Source organism: Zalophus californianus, chromosome 8 (assembly GCF_009762305.2).
Source record: "Zalophus californianus isolate mZalCal1 chromosome 8, mZalCal1.pri.v2, whole genome shotgun sequence".
In the NCBI taxonomy this organism is placed as follows: Eukaryota; Metazoa; Chordata; class Mammalia; order Carnivora; family Otariidae; genus Zalophus; species Zalophus californianus.
The window spans coordinates 93,487,413-93,508,832 of NC_045602.1; positions in this window are offsets into that span (position 1 = coordinate 93,487,413).

A 21,420-nucleotide genomic window follows, 5' to 3' on the forward strand; every position below is an offset into this window, starting at 1 on the left:
CTGTGCAGATGGGATGGTCTTTCCAGGCATGACATAAAAACCAGAGATCCCTACTAAAATGTCTGGTTGTCAATTTCTCTGTAATTTCATTAGCTTTTGCTTTATCTATTTCAAGGCCATGTTGTTAGGAACATACAGTTCCTGATTTTCACATCTGTATTGTAGATTGTTGCTTTTATCATCATCCCTATTTATGTTTCTCACTTTAAATTTTATTGCTGCACCAGCTTTTTTGGTCAATTTTTATGTGGTAAGTCTTTTTCCTCCTTCATCTCTATTTACATATTGTGATTACTAAAATATTTGGACTGATATCAATCACCTTATATTTTATGATCACCATCCTTTTCCTTCACTTTTCACTCTTTGTTTCTGTCTTATGTTGCATTGATAAAATTTTACATATAACTGCTTTTGATCTTCTGCTCATCAGGAAGCGTTATTCTTTTAATAGTTGCCCTTCAGATATTACCATGCACAAGTAACTATACATTTTTTCTAACAATTATTCAATCTTTTTCACTTTCTGTAGACCACAAAAATAACCTAGGCATACTTTACCCATTGAATATTACTCAATACTCCCTTCCTCATATTGTTATTGTTATATAAAATTTGAGTTTTGTTTCTTACACCTCAAAAGAGTTTTTTTTTTTAGCTTTATAGTCAATAATTAATTTACCAACATGTTTTACCAATGAACAGTAAATACTCATTTTTATTTCTCTTTTTTTAAAGTAAACTTGACAACCAACAGTTGACAACCCCAAGATCAAGAGTTACATGCTCTACCACTGAGCCGGCCACGCACCCCATCACTTTCATTTCTTATAGCCCATGGTCTCCTGTGGTTTCAATTTTATTTTTTTCCTTAAGGATACCTTTTAAAAAGTTAGAGTCTTAAAATAATATTTCTACAATTAAAAATATTTTTATGTTGTCTTCACTCTTGGAAAAGAGGTAGTTGTTTTCCCCTCAGTACCTTGAAGAAGATATTGCTTTTGTCTTTGACATTTGTGTAGCTATGAGAATTCTGCTGTCAGTCTAGCCATAATTCTGAGTGGGGTTCCTCTTCAACCAGCCCTAGGCACCGTTTTTAAAGCAAGGTTAAAGTATATAAGGTGAAATGTGTAGGTATAGAATTGAATAAGTTTTGAGAAATGTCTACATTATGTAACCATCTTGCAAATGATCTAGGACAACTCTATCACCCTGGATACAGAACCTCAGTGCATTTTTAGGATTGTTGGTTCATCCTTGCTTTTCTGCAGCCTCACTATAATGGGTCAAAACATGGATTTATTTTTATTTATCATCTTTGGTACTAGAAAGCAATCTTTTGACTTGAGGGCATACAATTTTTCTTTATAATGGAAAATGTTAAGTTCTGATCCCTCCAAATACAGTTTCTCTGCCATGACCACCATTCTTTTCTTCTGTATTTCCTATTAGATGACTCTTGGAGTCATTCAGTCTGTCACTTATATCTCCACTGATTTTTCATTTAAGTGCAGGTTTCATATATATACAATTATTTTCAAGTCTCTATCACTGTTCTACATCTAGGTATGAATTCCTTACTTTTAGCTTCCAATTTACTGATTTTTCTTCCCTTTCCTTCCCTGAATTTTTTTTACTCTATGACTATATTTCTATTTTATTTTCAAGATTTCCAATTAATTCTTTATAATATTTGCCAACTCTTGCTTTATCTGTGCTCATTTCATTATTATTTATTTTTAAGGACTTGACTCAAATTTTTTCACATCTTTTATAAATGAGTGCTTAAATTCACTGAGATACACATGCTACATGTTCATAGCAACTTTCATAATCACCAAATAGTAGGAAAAAACTCAAATGTTCCTCAAGATAATGGCTAAACAAAGTTTGGTATATTCATACTGTAGAAGAGTACACAGTAATAAAAAAGATCAAACTACTGATATAAACAACAACATGGACGAATCTCAGAATCATGTTCAATGAAAGAAGGCAGATACAAAAGAACATATAGTGTATGTTTTCATTTATATGAAGTTTGGAAATAGGCAAAAGTAATCTATGATGATAGAAGTCATAGTAGTGGCTACCTCTGGTGAGGGTCTAATATGACTGGAAAGGGACTTTGGAGAATCTTCTGGGCTAATGGAAAGATTTCCTATCTGGAACTGAGTGGTGGTTATATATAGGTGCTTACATTATGTAAAAATTCATGGAGCTGTACACTTAAGATGATGCACTATATGTTAGTAATAGTTCAACAGGAAGGAAGGAAGGAAGGAAGGAAGGAAGGAAGGAAGGAAGGAAGGAAGGAAGGAAGGAAGGAAGGAAGGAAGGAAAAAATGGAAGGAAAGGAGGGAAGGAACCAAGGAAAGAAGGAAGGAAGGGAGGAAGGAGGGAAGGAGGGAGGGAAAGAGAGGGAGACAGGGCAGGGGATAGAGGGAAGAACAAAGGGAGGAAAAAAGGATGAGAGAGAAAGAAAAAGAGCCAACCCCAGGAATGTGTCCTCACTCAGCCCCTGGAGCTGCTAGAAGTGGCAGATCCAAGAGTCCACATCCTAAATAAGAAGTGAGATGTTGAAAGGACTAATTTGAAAACAGAAGACTGGTAAAGCTATTATAAAAGCACTGGGCCTCATAAGTACCTCCAGTGATAACGACAAGGCTAAAACAGGGACATCATTTACAAAGTGGCCAGAAAGAAAAAGGAATCTTCATTCATTTTCCCTATACCACCACCTGAAAGTCATACTCAGTGCTACTGTGTGTTAAGAGGTGTTGGCTCTGTGGTAGTAGTGCTTTCTAATGCTGTGCCCAATCTGCCAGGGGCCGAAAGAGGATCCATGAGGTTATTTGCTGCTGCTTCAGAGGCTCAGAAGCAATAAGGATTAGGTTCATCTGAGAATGACAGAAAATTCCAAAGGACAGTAGCTTGTCTCAGATAGAAATTTATTCTTCTCTGTCACAAAATAAATCTGGAGGCAGATCCAGGAATGGTAGGGCAGCTGCACAAATTCTGAAGTGGAACAGTTCCACCGTCCCCATAATGACCCTTGTCCTTGTGACCCAAGACTGTGGTTGGAGGCCTAGGGATCACATTCATGTTCCAGGTTAGCTGACAAAGTAAGAAACAAAGGATGGCGCTCTGCTCTTGAAGGAATATCACACAACACTTCTACTCTCAACTCATTGGCCAAGACCTAGTCAATGTCTACATCCAGCTGGAAAGTTGGGAAATGTCTTTTAGTGGATCACATGCTTGCCCTAAATAATATCAAGCTTCAGTTATAAAGGAAGATGGGAAGAAGAGGTTTGTGGTACACAAACAGCAATCTTCTGCAGAAGTAGATATGTATAGTTTATAGTAATTTTCTTCACAATACATATTTTATCTATTAATAGGGTTAGCTATATTATAAGAAACTGTTTGTGGCCATCCATATTTGGGAAAGATGTTCATAGCTGTTTTGCACTTATATTGAGTCTGTAAAGTTAAGCTAGGCAATTAAGTTGATAACAGTATTGAGAAAATAATCTCTAAGTCTTTGTGTTAGCTCTCAAAATCTTGAAGATCAAATGATGCAGAGAAATATCTCATTTTTCAATAAATCTTGGATCATTCTATCTGTACCACAAAGAGCAAGACACCCCACTCACCTCCACTGAACTCCAATGAGGAAGGCTTAAGGTTCATTATTTTCCTGCCATTTGAAAGAAATTTTACTATCTACCTTTATCACCTTTCCAAAAAAATTTGTTTAGAGAAAAATGTATATGAGCTGATTAAGAACCAAGGCTACCTCACTTCCATTTACTGGGGGAAGAAGTGGGATTTGAGGGATTTGGGGTCAGTGAAGGTCAAGATGAGCAAAACCCTTACATCCCTGCACTACTGAAGGCTGGCAAGGAAATGTAGCTTTGAGATGGTGGTAATGGCACTGTGGTCATGCCTATTACTCTAATAGAACCTGCTGTTGTTCTCCTCATGATTTAGGGTTTAATAAAAGCCTACTCAAGAGATTCTGGCGCTCCCCCTTCCTTCGATGACTGTCCTGTGAGACAAACACCAGGCTGAGGCTTGGTTGTCATTTACCTTTCCGTAGTGGTTATTTATGATTCTTCTGTCATGCCTGTTCTAAACTCTACTCTTGTTTAAGCAAATTTACTTTCAACTCTCCACTGAGTTCACCAAAGACGAGTAATCCTTGTGCAACTGGCAGGGCTGAAGATTAAGCCACCCTGGGCAATTAAGCAGATCCCAAGGTTCAGCTGGTATGCTGCAGTTTACATTCATTACAGCCGTTTAGCAAGGTTCGACAGCTTACACCCCTGCTTCGAGGGAGGATTTGTATCCCTCATTAGCATTCCCATATCAGGCTAGGATGCTGTGGCATATGCCACTATCAGGCTGTGTCACAGTATTATGAGATTAGGACTGCAAACTTCACCCTTCTGCCACTATCTGAACCCATGAGCACTTGGTCTCTATGAGCAGCCATGCCAGATTTTGAAAGGAAAGCTGGAGGGGGTGCCAGTAAGGAAGTGTAAACAACCAGGGTTGATTCATATGGTTATGGAATTTGAAACTGGGGATTCCATTTTGTACCCACATTTGTACCCACAATGGGGACAAGTGAACCTAACTTTCAGGATCTCTAATTTGGTGAGGTTTTTAAAAAATATTTTATTTATTTGACAGAGAGAGAGAGAGTGAGAGAGAGAGAGAGCACAAGCAGGGGGAGGGGCAGATGGAGAAGCAGACTCCCTGCCGAACAGGGAGCCTGATGCGGGGCTCAATCCCAGAACCGTGAGATCATGACCTGAGCCAAAGGCAGACGCTTAACCGACTGAGCCACCCAGGTGCACCAATGCACCAAATAATTTGGTACTTTTTAAAAGGGTCCTACAAGTATGGTAGCAACATGGCATACCAGTTAACTGTTGCTGCATGATGAACATTCTCAAAGTGCCCACAGCACTTATTTAGCGCACAAATCTGCATGTCTGGCCATGGCCAGGGTGACTCATCTCTGCTCCCCGTGACTCTGGCCCTCCTCATGGGACAAGGTTAGCCCAGGCATGTCCTTCTCATGAGGGCAGCGGGGGCAAAAGAGCAAGAATTCACAGGTGCTGTCCAGGCTTGTGGTTGAGTCTCATCTGTTAACACCCCCCTGGCCACACCCAAGTCAGTTGGCCAGAGTCAGAGTGTGTGGAAGTACACCCTGCACTGCAATGGTACCCGGCAAAGGATGGGACAAAGAGACTTGAAAATATGCCCCCAATTAATGATAAAGAAAGGAAATGAGTCAATGAACAATTAGGTCCCACATTTTAAAAAATTACTAGAAGACTGCCAGCTATATTAAGGCCCTAGAGCATCATGAAATCAGCTAGGACTGAATTTTGGGTCATCTAGATCAGTGGCCCTTAGCTTTCCTGAGGTGTGGATTCTTCTTACACATGTGCATCAATATACAACGTTTTAGAAGCATTCTGTGGACTCTCTGGAAGCCATCTGTGAGCCCCTGGAAATCTTATAAGCCCCATGACAAGTGGGGAAACCAAATTACATTATGATTGCTTTATGCTTCATAGAGCTCTTTCAGCTGGTGTAAGATTTATGCATTTGGTTGGATTTGGTATTGGACTGAAGTGAATACAAACCAGAGTACACAGTCCACTGCTTTAAAACCTCCTGAGGTACTCCTCACACAGTATAAATCCCTACTCCTTCCAAGAACTGATCCCTGCCCACCATCACAACCTTGTTTCCTCCTACCTTCCCTCTTGCATCCAGACACACAGGCTTTCCTACTTTCTCTTGCACTTGCCAAGTTTGGGGCCTTGCAGTTGCTGTTCCCATTGCCTGCAATGTTCTTTCCCTGCACATTCACACTACTCTCTCTCTTGCTTCATTTCAAATTCTGTACCAATAGAGGTCTTCTCTGAACACCCCATTTGAAGTGCCACCTTTTAATCACTTTTGCTTTACTTATCATTTTGCTCACTTGTGGTTTCTCCCTCCCTTTGGTGGGGTAAAACTACCTGAAAGCAGGGACTTTTTCTTCTTCCCAGCCTCTAGCACCATGCCTGAAATAGCAGCACTCGAGTAGTTATTAAATGAGTAAACTGACATGTTTACTCTATAAGTCATACATCCACAGAGAAACCCAAAAAGGAAAATATATCTGAGTACATTCCACAAGCAAATTATAAGACTGCTATTTTATACAGCTCAGTTTTGTAAAGAAAGTGGATCCCTTCTACTAGTCCTCTGGATGAGCTTCATTAAGTTAAAAATCTTAATATTTAATACCAAAGTAGATAATGACAACTCAACAAATCATACTATTGACCATAGGTAACTAGCCCTATAGGGATTTTGTAGGATTATTATTTAGTAATAGATTCATTGGTACAAATGGGAATGTTGTCTGAATAAAGCTTCAGAGTGAGGACTTGTAACTGCAGATCAGCCAGCACGTTGGCCCCTTTACAGGTGGGTGCCATAAGGCTCAGTTTCTTGGTATGTGGCTTTCTTCTGTATTATCAGTCTGAATTTGGAGCATCTTATAAAACACCAAATAGAGACGGTGAGTTGGCTGTGAGGAGGTTATAAGCTGTCCTTAGCAGTGATTTATGGAGGCTCTGATTTCAGAGGTTAACAAAGATTTGCTTGGGGTTTATGTGCCATTTTCCAGAGTCATTCTGAACTAAGAGATAAATGTGGAGCCCTCTTTGCTGGCAGGCCTTTTATGGGTAGGTGCAGCTGGATGAAAATCAGCCACAAAGGAGATCCCGGTATTATCGTTAATGGTGACTTTGTGTAACAGATGTTGTCTACGTATTAAAGGAGACTTCTTAATTTGTCTCTTGCAAACATGAAGCCTCTTAAAACTATTATGCCCTAAACATTGTCTGGAAAATTCCATTCTATTGTAACACAGTCCTCCTTCAGGAAGAGGAGCAGTTTAGAATTATGAGAATAAAAGAGAGACTCAAATGAAGGAATACTACGTCCATTACATTTGTGTTCTTCATGATTATGGTGAAGAGAGAGGCCAAAAAATAATAATAATAAAATAAAAGGACATTACGGCATTGCCAAGGGAAAATACGCATATTAAAAAACAAAAGTCTAAATGAATAGGTACGGAACAAGCGATGAGAAATTCGGGCGGAAATAGGGTTTTGCCTCCTGTCATTTGCAAGCAAAAATCCCATTGACTTTATTGCCCAAGAACAGAGTGGGTGACAGAGTTAGAAATTTTGCACACAATGGTAGGAAAGTGATTTCATCTCACCATCTGGTCATCTCAGAATATTTTTTAGGCAAAAGATGAATCATTTGTTAGGTACGTTAGGCCCTGATTCTCCGCACTGCCCATCACACACATGCACACACACTAGTAATAGTCTGATACCATATTTCTCTACCTTTTCTCCTCTTTATAAATATGTATGAATTCCATGTTTATTTGCGGGCATCTTTAGGGATGGCATCCTGCATATCATTGAACAAGTGGCTTCTACCCTCTTCTCACTAAATAAAAAACTTTCACAGGACCATAAGAAGAAGGTTGGAGAAGGTGGAATTGTGTATTGATATAATCATTTTGGGAAGAAATTTGGCAGTTTTATAAAAAACTAGAAAGACTTCAAACATTGTGCCCCAAAACTCCACTTCTTGGAACCTATTTTAAATAATTCAAAATACTAAATGGCACATCACAAAAATACATTTTTATAATAGCAAAATGTCATTAATATAATAATAAAATTGGAAGGCACCCCAAACTCTTACACTAGGTTATATTTACATTACTATAAATTACCTAATGAAATTATTTTTCAGCCATTAGAATTATGGGTAATCAAGACCAAGAATGTGAAAACATCTACGATACACATTAAATGAAGAAAGAAATGCAAAACTGTATATATATATGATGATTTATATCCTTGTAAAATATGAATATGAAAAAAGACACGGAGATATAGATTACTTTCGTTAAAAAAAAAAGGCAGCACGGTGCAATCTTAAGAGTAATTATTTTCCTCAGTGAGCTAGTTAGAAGCAGTTAACTGCTTCTAACTTCTAAGCAACTTAGAAGCGGTCATTGACATATTAAACTACTTTATGATATGTTTGTCATTACTGGCAACCATTCCCCCTCTGGCCATATTTTCAGACTGCTCATCAGATCATCAATGTGAATAAAAGGGTAAGTGTTTGTATCAGCACTCATTTCAATACTAAAAACAGCATACTTGTTTCTCCTCTTAACTCAGAGGGGACCAAAGTGTAGAAGTGCCTTCATCCTATTCCAAGATTCATGGAGGCAATCAACTGTCCTGTGACATTTTATCTCATTCACCTGTCAGCATGTTTTCAGGGTGTGTCATTACAATCTATACTAAATATCAAGGTCTTTCCATCTTGGATCCCTTTCAGCATTTAAGTGGAGAAAGTTTGGTTGACTTAAGAGATTAATAAAGACCTCCAGGACTGTTCATACTTCGAAGGTCAATATAAAAACACCTGTGGTCCACAGGTCCTAAGCATTATCACCATCTGCCAAGGAGCCCCAAAGGCTGGAGACAGGAAGTATCTGTGGACTAAGAGAGATCTAGCCTCAAAGTCAAACATAACATCCTAAAAGAGAGGTGTGGGAGATGTGGGTCAAAGGGTACATAATTTCCAATTATGAATAAGTTCTGGAGATCTAAAGAATAAGTTCAGGAGATCTAATGTACAGCATTGTGATTACAGTAAAGAATATTACATTCTTCAAAGTTGCTAAGAAACTAGATTTTAAATGTTCTCACTAAAAAAGAAATAATTATGTGATGTAATAGAAGTGTTAGCTAATGCCATGGTGGTAATCATGTTGCAATATATAAATGTATCAAATTAACATGTTGTACACCTTAAATTTACACAATGTTATGTCAATTCTATCTCAATTAAAAAAAAAAAAAAACTTCCCCAGTGGCTTTTGGTTATTAAATTCAGTCCATGGAATTCTCTTGAAATCTCATTTCTCCCATCCCCAGAGTAGGCTTTAGCAGGGACCTTGACTACATTAAGCGTGGGTTACAGGACAGGGTAGGGAAAGGATGAAGAGAGAAGGGAGGACTGTATCTCTTCCTTAGATGGCAGCAGCTGGCATTCTCTCTCCTCTGTCATTGCTCCCCTGGCTGGGAGGCCCTTGTCTTTGAGGCCCTTGATGAGGCAGGCTCCTTGTATTAGCTCTCACAGCACACTTTCTTGGGTAGATTTGGAGGGACATCCAGCAGCAGCACCTCCTCCCAAAGCTACCTGCTAGGAACTGCCTGTCACTCTCCCTTCTTGCCAGCCCCCATCTCTAACTGATTTGTGTGGAAGCCTCCCTCCTTACTTGGCCTGAGGGCAGGGAGAGCTCCCACTCCACCATAAGGAGAAACTAGATGACCTGACCCTGCTAACATTTCCCTCCCACAAAGCCCACTCTGGCCTCCCATAGTACTCCTGAGGCAGATGAGGAGAGGCCTGGGCTGCCTGTAGGAGGGCTTGTTGGGCAGGTTGTTGGGGGACGGGTTCTGGCCTTAGTTGTTAGCTGCTCTCTTCAAAATCAGAACAGTGGTTCCCAACCTTGGTTGCTCATCAGGATCACTTTGGAGAGCTTTTGAAAGCTCCCAATGTCTGGGCTGGCCCACCCCACACCAGTGACATTGAAACCCCTGGGCAGGGGCCTACAAGGTTGGGTCATCTTTCAAAGTTGGTTTGAATATGATGCCAGAGTCTGGGAAGACTACACTGCAAATACTTATAGCAAAAATTCTTACCCTGGACTGCACACTGCATGAACTAGTGAGCTTTAAAAAAATACAGATGCCTGCATTCTGCCTCACAGATTCTGATGTCCTTGGCTGGGCACTGGGGTTCATTTTTGAAATGAACTCTACTGTTGCAGAGCTTCTGCTGCCTGTGGCTGCATCACAGAATGCCCAGGAGAAGGCTCAGGGGAGTAGGAGGTGCTTCCAGCCACAGTGGCACCCAGGCCAGTAGACCCACAGTAACCCTGTCCAACTTTGAGCTGAACCTCCTCTCCTGTCATGAGTTTCTCCAATACATCCCCCTCCACCTTTGCCCCACTGACTGCCCACACAACTGCATCAAACATACACTGGCCTGAAGAAGAAATCTTCATGTCAAAGTCCATGCTTAGGATCTTGGCTCATTGTGATGAGGAAGATTAAAAATCCGAGCTGCCCTACTGGCAGAAATGTCATGCTGTCTCTTGGTTTACCTTCTGCATGGTAAGAACAGAGGGAGCTCATCTCAAAGCATCATGGGTTTTATCTGCCTACAGCTGTGCACACTCTACCTCACAAACACTCAGAAATGGTACTAAACTGTGGTCTGAGTATATATTGTTTCATCTCACTCTAAAACAAACCAACCTGATAGCTTTTCTGGAGGTTTCTGATTACAAATTATAAAAAAATCTCACAGGTTCTTGGGTGGAAGTCAAGCCTGTGGATGTCCTTCTCTTTTATCTAAATTCTATTCAACCTCCAAAATCCCCCTATATTCAAGACCACCTCCTCCTTGAAGCCATTCCTAACCACTCCAGCCAAGGCCTACACCTACTGTTCATGAACTCCGATGACTGTTAGGTTCAGAAACATACAAATTAATATACATAGTGTGTGTCCATATTTTTATACAGACATGAAACAGAATGTTGAGTAAGAAATTTTTGTTGCCCCAGAACTAGTGGCTGAAGAAAACAGGTTCCAAATTTCAAGCTGGACTGCACATCAGAAGCCACCAGATCTCTCACAAACCATCAGGTACTCACACAAAGGTCATTCAGAGGACTCAGCAAGACCTCTGCTGGAAGATCTGGAAAGGGAAATTCAGACACCAGCAAAGTGATTTTTCATCTGGGAGACTCAGCTGGTTTGGTTGTAGAGTCAGCACTTCTCAGGTAACATGAAAATGTGGTCTGAGAGAGTGGGTGACCTCAGAATGAAGAGCCAACTCCTGGGGGACAAGATGGGGGAACCATGGAATTATATAGATGTGAAGTCAGGAGGTTAAAAATATTTCCAGAATGCTTCCAGAGAAAAACTCCACAGTAAACTTTGGACACAGAGAATCATGAAGGACAGAATGCTGTCATTCAGGGGCACCTGGGTGGCTCAGATGGTTAAGCGTCTGCCTTCGGCTCAGGTCATGATCCCAGGGTCCTGGGATTGAGCCCCACATCGGGCTCCTGGCTCAGTGAGGAGCCTGCTTCTCCCTCTCCCTCTGCCTCTCTCCCTGCTCATGCTCTCTCTATCTCTGTGTCTCAAATGAATAAAATAAAGTCTTAAAAAAAAGAATGCTGTCATTCAGACTACAAATGAAGAAAACAAGGGTAAAACACATTTCTTAGAAAGGGCAACACTTATGTCCCAAGAAAGAATTCTCACTCATAAAATGTACAACAAAAGCCTAAAGATGCCAAGGACTGAAGGAGAGAAAAGGGGAAGCACCTGCCATATCCTAGGCAAGGTGCTAGGGAGTCACAAATGGCATCTCTCTTAATCTTCATATCAGTCCTTTTAGGATAGATATTAATATTCCTATTTTTACAACCAAAGAAATCAAGGCTCAGAAAAGTTAATTTGTTGAGGACAGAGTTGGAATTTGAACAAGATCTGACCGTATGTTCCTGAAGCACACTTCAACCCTCAGTTTCTTTTGGGAAGCCTCAAATAACTTCTATTATTTTAAAAATTGCAAAGTTCCAGGAAAAGTATATATCCACAGTGGTTCCCACCCCTGTCCAGGTCACCAGGAGAAATTTCTTAGCAGCACACACTGGTAGTGGGGAAGGGGGTCACATCATCTGAATTTAGGACTGGGAAGGAGATGGCAGGCCAAGAATAAAGGATACCATGAACAGGAAGATTTGATAGGTCAGCAAATATGTCCATTTGGGAGAGGCCAATATTTACGTTTGCCATGGCAACTACTGTAATCCAGTTTAAAAGCAGAATATTAAAAGCAGTTCAAAAGAAGAATATTGATTGAGCCCCATATAGACATGACCCAGTCTCCATGGCTACCTAGATGTTGCCACATTTGTCTCATCTGCCCTTTTTTATACCCATTTCCTCTTGCTGAAGTGTTTTAAAGCACATCATGGGCATGTCATTTCACCCCTCCATGCCATAATACACATCTCTAAAATATATAGACATATTATTACATAACCACAATGCCATCACATCTGGAAAAAAAAAAACATTTTCAAGGCCAAGACTCCGATGAGGCAAGCAGAGCACCAAGGTTGTAAACTGTGAGGAAGCACTGCTCTCGGGGCCATGCCTTGCAGGGTCAACACCTGAGAATGGGTGCACACGAAGCACCTGGCTTACCTCACCTTCTTGTCAGCTCTGGTATTTGATAATTCAGCCCATAATTGCATTTCCCCTATTATTTCAAACTTTCTTTTTATAGTAAGTTTGTTTATTTGGCATCCAAAGAAGAGACAGCCTTTCTTTGGGTTGGGTTTTTTTTTTTTTTAATAATGTTATGTTAATCACCATACATCATTATTTTTTGATGTAGTATTCCATGATTCATTGTTTGCGTATAACACCTGTACACCTTTTATTAAGGATCATCCTCACCCCTTTCTGTTCCCTGCTCTTGATTTGTCTAGATACTGGTCACACTCTGCATTTGTCTGCTTATGCCTTGTTGATATCTTACACTTGTTTCTCTATTCCCTGTATTTTCTATAAAGACTGAGATTCATGGTGACAGAAATACATTCAACATCTATTTCATAGAAAATATTTATGTCATTTGTGGGTTTTTTATTGACTGGAATGAAATTGTCCATGATACTATCTTAGAATTCATGTTCTCTGCATCTGTAATTATATACCCTTTCTTATTTGTAATAGATCGTCTCTGTGTTTCCTTTTTTAAGATTTTATTTATTTATTTGAGAGAGAGAGAGAGAGATTGAGAGAATGAGTGGGAGGAGGAGCAGAGGGAGAAGCAGACTCCCCGAGGAGCAGGGAGCCAGATGTGGGACTTGATCCCAGGACCCTGGTATCATGACCTGAGCTGAAGGCAGATGCTTAACTGACTGAGCCACCCATGCACTCCTCAAAACATTTATTGAATTATCCATCTTTTAGCCATTGATCTGTGATGCTTATCAAATGTGGTTTTTATGTATAATTATCATGTAGCTATCTATTCTGCTACATTCCTTAACCACTTTGTTCTAAATAGTATAGCTTTAGAGCATCGTTTTACATTTTATATATCACTGACTTGACAATACCTGCCTTTTTATCTCTTGCAGGTGAACTTTAGAATTACTTTCTCAACATTCTCAAGCACAAACCTCAAACTGTCTTAAATAGATTATCTAGTTTGAGGAAAATTAGGTATCATTACCCAATGTAGCCATCTTTCCCAGAAATACAGTGTCTTCATTTATTTGAAGACTCTTTTATATTTTTCTCATTGTTGAGAATTCTTGTTAAGATTAGAGATTTAGTTTTAAAATTTAGATTTTATTTTTAAGTACACTAATCCTGTTACTCGCAATATTTTCAAATTAGATGTTATATGAATAATCTTGAAGCTTTCAAAAGGTTCAGTTGATTTTTTTTTCCTGGTTGGCATGCTCTGTGTTTCCAATTAATTTCAATAATGTTACCTTTAATTGTCTCTTTTAGGTTCTATCTATACAGGCAAAATATTATGAAGAAACAAATTCAAGACCAAAAGCAAGTTTATATGGATATTTCAGATAAAAGGAAAGAGAGTGCTGCTTATCTGAACTGGATCACTGGTACAGGTCTTACCTTAACTTTCCATAAGTAGATATAGCCTATTAAAACATATACTACTTAACTTTATAGTGATTATTCTAGTTTAATGTCAATGCATCTGTGTAGAATGAGAAAAGTTAAGTGTTCAAAGCGCTAGTTGAAGATAACTTTTCTTCTGATGTCTTTGGGTTCCTGGTAATAATTCCTATATCAAATAGTTTCAAAAGCATTTAGGTTTTGCCTTATTTGGACTGAGACAAGTCTGAGTTAATCTGACTCTTTGATATTAAAGCTGCTGACGAATACATTTCCTCCATAATGCAAGGGTCCATATGGTCCATACATAGAACATTGTATTATATATATATGTTTGCTATTACTATATTGCATTAGAAATCCCCCAAAATGATTTTGTTTCAGGATTTGGACTTCAAACTGGTAATTTCTTCATTTCGTTCTTGGAGAATGGCAGGTACACATGTTTGCTAATATTGAATACACAAGTGTCACCACTGGGCTTCTTTATAGGATAGGTACATGAATTACATCCCAAAATGAAAAAAAAAAGTCTCCTCAAACAATTTTTTAACTTTAGAAAATATGGTAATGGTTCTTTCTAACAGAAAGCTTTCATTATCTTCACTTAGCAGAAACTAATGCTAAAGATGATGGGAGATTTGTAAAAAGTATACAATCAACATGGCATATAAGAGAAAGTGTTTTATGGATAACACTAGTTTTTTATGCCAAATGTTTATAAATTTACATAACTCAATATATGTGGAGCTTAATTGCCACAGAGACATCTTCCCACGTGTCTTTCAATCTACACTCCAATTTTCTACCTAGAATCTCAGCAATTGCAACTCTCTCTTGATTAAGTATTTGATTGTGGTCAGTGATTTTTGAAGTTTTTCAACAGTTTGCTTAAGTTCCACTTCAGACACACCTCAATCAACGTCTGTATCAACTCTGCCCACTTCCCTGAAACAAATGCCTTCTGAAGAAGGACTCGGTCACATTTCTACTTTAGAGTGCTAAACATCAAGTCATCTGACATTGGCTTGGGAAAGCTGGACACTGTTTGATATATTTTTTAACCAGAACACTAAGCAATTCTTTTGAAGAATTTTAAAGAGGCCAAGCCAGACTGGGCTTCTTGTGAAAGCCTAATTGAGAGGCAGCTCTCCAATCAGAGTGAATTCCAAATCATCTTTCAACATTTGCCATATTGATCAATACCATTTCGAGTATCTGTGACTGTTTCCTGAATTTTACCTTGATAAGATTCTATCCGTGAGCAATTCTTTTCCTTTCACAGCATCTTCACCCTACAGCCTACAGCCCTCACCCCTACTAGTGACCTTATTTTCCCCAGTTAGTAGCAGTGTTTTGGTAATTGATTGCTTTTTAAAAGCACACATATAGCTATTATAGATAGAGGGATAGGTATATAGCTCATCTTAAGGCCAGGAATCATCTCTCTATTATCATACCTTGAAGAATGGTGACAGAGATTTTTGTTTTACTCTGCATAATTTTTTAGAAGAAACCAGGGATACTAAATATTTAAAAAGGCAAAAATGAGAGACTTTCCTGCAATGACCTTATGACTATTAATCAATTGATAGACAATTCTAGAATCAAAACATGTTTTGGAAATCTCTACCTCAATGTCATCATCATCAAAATCAACAAGATTCTCAGACTTTTGTGCTATATTTCCTGTGCCAGGCCCTGTGATTTGTATTTATATAGATTAAGCCACCCTCTTGTCCTTTCAGGAAGGGGCTATTGTTATTTCCATTTGCAGGTGGGTAGACCCTTAAGCTCCTTGCTGTACTTTTCATAGGCAGGATGTGGGAGTTGGGAAATAAGTCCAGGCAAATGGACACCTGAGCCTTCAACCTTCATCACTCATACACAGTTCTGCTTTCTGTCATGCAGGTTCAGCCAGGAGTCAACATTTCAACCTCCCTTTCCTCCACCCCCTCTATTCAATTACTCCAGTCCCATTGATTCTGACTTGGCTCTTTAGACCACCCATTCTTGGCTCTTAAATCTCCATTCTCCCCACAGCTGGGCTCGCACTAGCTCTCATCGAATCTCTCCTCCATGTCTGTAACTGCCTCCCTGGTGCTGTCTCCCCCAGCCCAATCAATCCTCTGCACTGGCACAAAGCAAGAACCCAATCAGTCCAGGTTCCCCCCAAACAAAAGCAGAGATGTTACTCCCCACTGATGGCAGAATAAGTTCCAAACCTGAGAACAGTATTCAAAGTTCTTGGTGTTCAGTTTCCAACCCATCCTCCCAGACCCAGCTTGGTCTGCCATGCCCTCCTGAGAGCCTATGGGACAACAGCCTGAGATCACAAAATTACCCCAGACAAGCTGGGACTTCCCTACTCTGTGCCTTTGCTCGAATTCTTCCCTCTATTTGGAATGTCCTTACCTCTCCCTACATCTGATCCCCATCTTCAAGACCCTGCTCAAGCACCATCACCTTTGCAAAGCCTTCCCAATTCCTTGAGTTGGTCTACTTGCTCTCATAGAACTCTTTATACAGGTCCACACTCCTTTATTCACAGTTGAGAAACTTAAAATGCTCGGAAAACCAAAATTTCTTCTAATTTTGCTGCAAACTTTTCCAGTGGTCTAACCTAATCCAAACTGACATGAGACTATTTAGTGAGTGCAAAAATTCACATTTCACTTTAGAAGTAAAAAAAATTGAGTATGATCACTGTACGGTCCCGCAAATCCCACTGGAGGTGTATGGCATGTGTACCATATTGCCTTAAATTCTGAATTCCATAGTACCTGTGGCCTTGAGGGTTTTGGATAGGGATTATGGACCAGTTCCTAGTGCTCCCCATAGTATTTGGCATTAAAGCTAGTTGTTATCATCCACCTCAGCAGCCACCTAAGGGCAGAGATTATTATATTTTCACCCAAATTGAACTAGACACATGTGTGGCTGACATTCACACTCTTCATGTAAATCATGAGGGGCATCAGGTATGACATCCCTAAACTTTCTGCTACAGTCACCTATATTTCTTCTTTTCTTGTTTCAGGGTGCAGAGTTTTCACACCTGTCAAGGACCAGCTCCTTCAATCTGTAGTCTTAATCCCACCCTTTCTTTAGACTTGGTTGCTTTAATTATACCCTATATTCTCTACATTACCTGTTGGCTCTTTTTATTCAATCTATAAGAAAATTCAAGTCTCCCCACATCCTGTTTAAAAACCTTCTGTATCTACACTGATTAAATAGTTTTTCCTTATAGTAATAAGCCAACTAATAAATGTAGAAGGAACAATTTTTTTAGAAAAAAATTACATTTTGTAACCATCATAGTAATAATTGATTCAGGCAAAAATCATCAATGGATACTGAAACTAGTAGGTGATTACCTATTAAGGAGTAAGATCTTTACATAGTCTCAAAGTATTTCTGCACAAATTACCAACTATAGAAGGAAAATAGTTACTTTACAGTGGAGAAATGTAGCAGACACTACCTTACCAAGTAATCTAAATTCATATAAAATGACATCATGGGGATGCCTGGGTGGCTCAGTCAGTTAAGCTTCTGCCTTCAGCTCAGGTCATGGTCTCAGGGTCCTGGGATTGAGCCCCCACATCCCTCTGGCTCTCTGCTCAGTGGAGAATCTCCTTCTCCCTCTCCCTCTGTGCTCTCATGCATGCTCTCTCTCTCTCTCTTTCAAATAAATAAAATATTTTTTAAAAAAATAAAATAAAATGACATCATGTGCCTCCTGATACAATGCTCTGAGGAAAAACACAACATCACTCTCGGATATTCCTGCAAGAATTTGTAATCTTGAAAAAATTTTGAGGAAGCATCATTAAACCCACATTGAGGGATATTCAATAAAATAACCAGTCTTTACTCCTCAAAAAATGTTAATGCCATGAAAGACAAAGTCTTAGAAACTGTTCCAGATGTAAGGAGATATGACACCTAAATGAAATATGCTATCCTGGTTTGGATCCAGAATGGGAAAAAATAGCTGTAAAGGATATTTTGGGGACAATTACTGAAATTTGAATATAAAACACATATTAGATAATAGTATTATATCCATGTGAAATTTCTTAACCTCATGACTGTACTGTTGTAATGGAAAATAATATCTTTGTTCCTAGAAAACACACAGTGAAGTATCTAGATGTAAAGGGAGAGAGGATGATAAGCCAATGAGGCAAAATGTTCACAAATGGTGAATGGGGATTATGGGTATATGGGAGCTCTTTGTACTATTTTTGCAACTTTTCTGCAAATTGAAATTATATCTGAATATAAAGTCGCCAACCATTTCCTAGATTCTAGCTTCACCTAAAGCTAACAACTTTCTTTCTCTTCTGTGATCTCACCTTTATGTTCACCAACTCCAATGTTCTCATTTTGTGTTCACTTAAGTTCCAACTCCAATTACCTCTTTATTTCTCATTCATCTTGACCTTCTTTGAGCTTTTAGAAAATCCCCAACTCTTCTGTAAAATCTTAACTTCCTGTGGGTTCCACAATACAACGCTCATTTTTACCCTACTTTTCTTATCTTTCCTGGTATGTTCACTGACTCCTCATCAGGTGGTTTTCCCCAAGACATCTTCACTTTCTTTTCTTTCCACTCACCATTCTCTCTCTAGGCATCTAATCTATTCCTACTGCTTTCTTCCAAGCAGTTAAATCCAGCCCTGGCTCTCTCCCAAATTCCAGAACCACAATAGCCTAAGGATGAGCTTCTCAAGTTTGTTTCCAATTTTGCCAAAATTTATAATCTCTTTCCTCAAACCTTCTTGGGTAGTCCACATCTCAATCCCTAAAATCCTTAACCACTTAGTCTAGCTTAGAAATGCAAGACTGCTTTAACTCCTCTTCCTCATCTGCACTCTGCCATCCCATCCTCTCCTCTACTCTTGGCCTTTAACAGGGAATGGGTCCAGCTGCCTAGAAACTGCTAGAGTGGCTGGTATAAATAACACCATCCAGCCTCTTACTAGAGTGTGGCCCAAATCCCTTAGCATGAGAGTCAAAGCCCTTCCCAGTCCAGGGGAGCCTATCTTCTGGCTCTACCTCCTACCACTCTATAACATTCCTTATGCCCCAGTTACACTTGGCCTCTCACTGGACACCAGTCACATCGTATCACCTCATTCCTATACCCATCTTCACATGCTGTTCTCTCTACCATTCCCTAATTCTCCACCTAATGATCCCATTCATCTCTCAAGCCTAGTTTATATATCACTACCACTACAAAGCCTTTTCTTATCCTTCTTGCCAGATTTAATTAAGCCAGATAAATCCCTGGGCTCCCACGGCACTTGATTTAAACTCCTGTTTTAGTGTGATCTGCAACTAAAGGATAGCCTTTTTAGTGGTGTATGTACCTGTCCCTCCCCATTTTAAACTCCTAATAGACAGGGCTATGTATGATTCATTTTTGATTTCTAGTAACTCCCAAGTACATGGTAGGCTCTCAACAAAGGTTTTAATGGACTTTCATTTCCACATGCTGAGATTATGCTAGTTGCCCTGAGACCTGCCGAACAAAGTCTGCCAATCTTATTTTGAAGAGCCTTTGTGGTTGCCCAGTTATAGCTCTTCACTTCTTTTTCTACTGTTAATTTTTGGCCCATGCATAAGGCCTTGGCTTCTATTTTGGTCCTTACTTCTGCCCTGTCCTGCCCTGAGGGCTGGTCAGGCATCCCGCACTACCCTAATGTCCTCTCTTCCTCTTTCCTGCCCTCTTCTCTGGAATCTGGGCTTCTGGAAGAGGTGGGATTACACCATGACTTGGAAGAATGGGTAGAGGTAACCATTCAATCCTCTCAAAGACTTCCACTCTATTCCTTTGTCCCATTCTCAAGTCCCTGTCATGTGAGCTATGCTCTTCATTGGATGACTGTAGGCCAGACGGACATGGACATTAAGCTCCTTGTGAGACCTTATGGAGCATCTAGTAGCAACCCCCTTCAACTTGCAGATGAGAAAATTAAGACCCAGAGGTGAACAGACTTGTCTAAGGTCATCTAGGAAGTTGGCAGCAGCCTTTTGAGTTCACTGCTATTTCCACTTGTATTGCCTTTGTGAAGAGTAGTTTACGTGTCATCACTTATGATTATGAAACAGTCTCCCTGTAAAAGCCCATTTTACAACCACAGCTCATCTTATTTCGTACCTGGCAGTCATGTTTCAATTTTTGATTGCTGAATGAATTAGATTTCTCTATGTTTGCTAAGTAGGTTTTCGTGTATTGTAAATAACGCAGAAGGACATCTCACATTTGGGAACTGACTAAATATTGGTCCTTATTTTGCCAGATAATTGTAAAATAATAACCACCTGGGAAAAAATCAGATATGGCTTTCTATGCCATATTGTCTTCAATAACATTGGGTTTGATTAACAAGGAGGAAAAAAACAAAGTGAAAATGAGAAAAATAAAGAGAGTTATTTACATCCTGCTTTGTGTGTATGTCCTCAAAGAGGCTGTAATGCAGCACAATTTCAATGATTGTCACAAAATTGGTAGTTCTCAGCAGCACCTATGATTCTCCATTGATCTGATTGTTCCTGGAATTCATTATAAAAGAAAAATAAGGATAATTTTCCCGGGATTATTGTCAAGCATCTGATTGTATAAGCAACTACAATTTTCAGGGTTTTTTTTTTTTTTTTCTGAGCATAAAAGCACAGCAAAGAGAAAGCAATGATTAGGAAAAAATCCACAGAACATGTTATATTCAAATCTCCTTGTATGTAACTTTATTTGTTCTGTCTTTAGAATTCAAAAATCAAAGAAGGCACAAACTATTTATCTTTGGATTCACTTTAACTAATACTTCCTTTCTGTAGCTCATGTAAAATGCTTTTTTCTTCTTTTTATATTTGGCAATGATTAAGTGCTTTTATATTCTAAAAAAAAATTTGAATCTTCTAAGCAATACCTGAGCCATTTCCAAAATAAAATGTCTTCCCCAGCATTTAAAAGAAGTATATCCAATTATAAACAGAAGTTTAATGATGCCTAATATGAGTTTAATTATATGGCCATTTGTGTGGTGATTTGTCTCTCTCACTCACTCATCAGTGAGTGACATTAAGCACAGATGTTCTGGTTTGTGTTCCTTCAGAAACAGGTCCTGAGGTGAGGATTTTAGTGCAAGTGGCGTACTGAAAGGTGAACCCAGGAAGCACACACTAGGAATGGAGAAGTGAAAGAGAAAAGAAGGAAGTCAATGAAGGGTGAGCTACTACACAGGTAACCACTATGGGCCATTGGGCTCAATGTAGCTGGGGGCCTCAGATTTGTCCCCCCTTGGAGATGTATATACCAACTAACCCCCATCTGGCACACCTTGAGGGCTGCTGGGGTAAGAAGGTATTAACTCCTCAGTATTTCTGTCCTGAGGCTAAATAAAACCTTCAGCAAAGAAGTCGAGGTGCTGGTGGTTAGAAGCCATAGTGTCAATAGACCCTGGGATGACGAGTGCGAAGGGTAAGATGCCAACAGTTTCACTGTAATAGTTTATGGCCATCTTTTTTTAAAGAT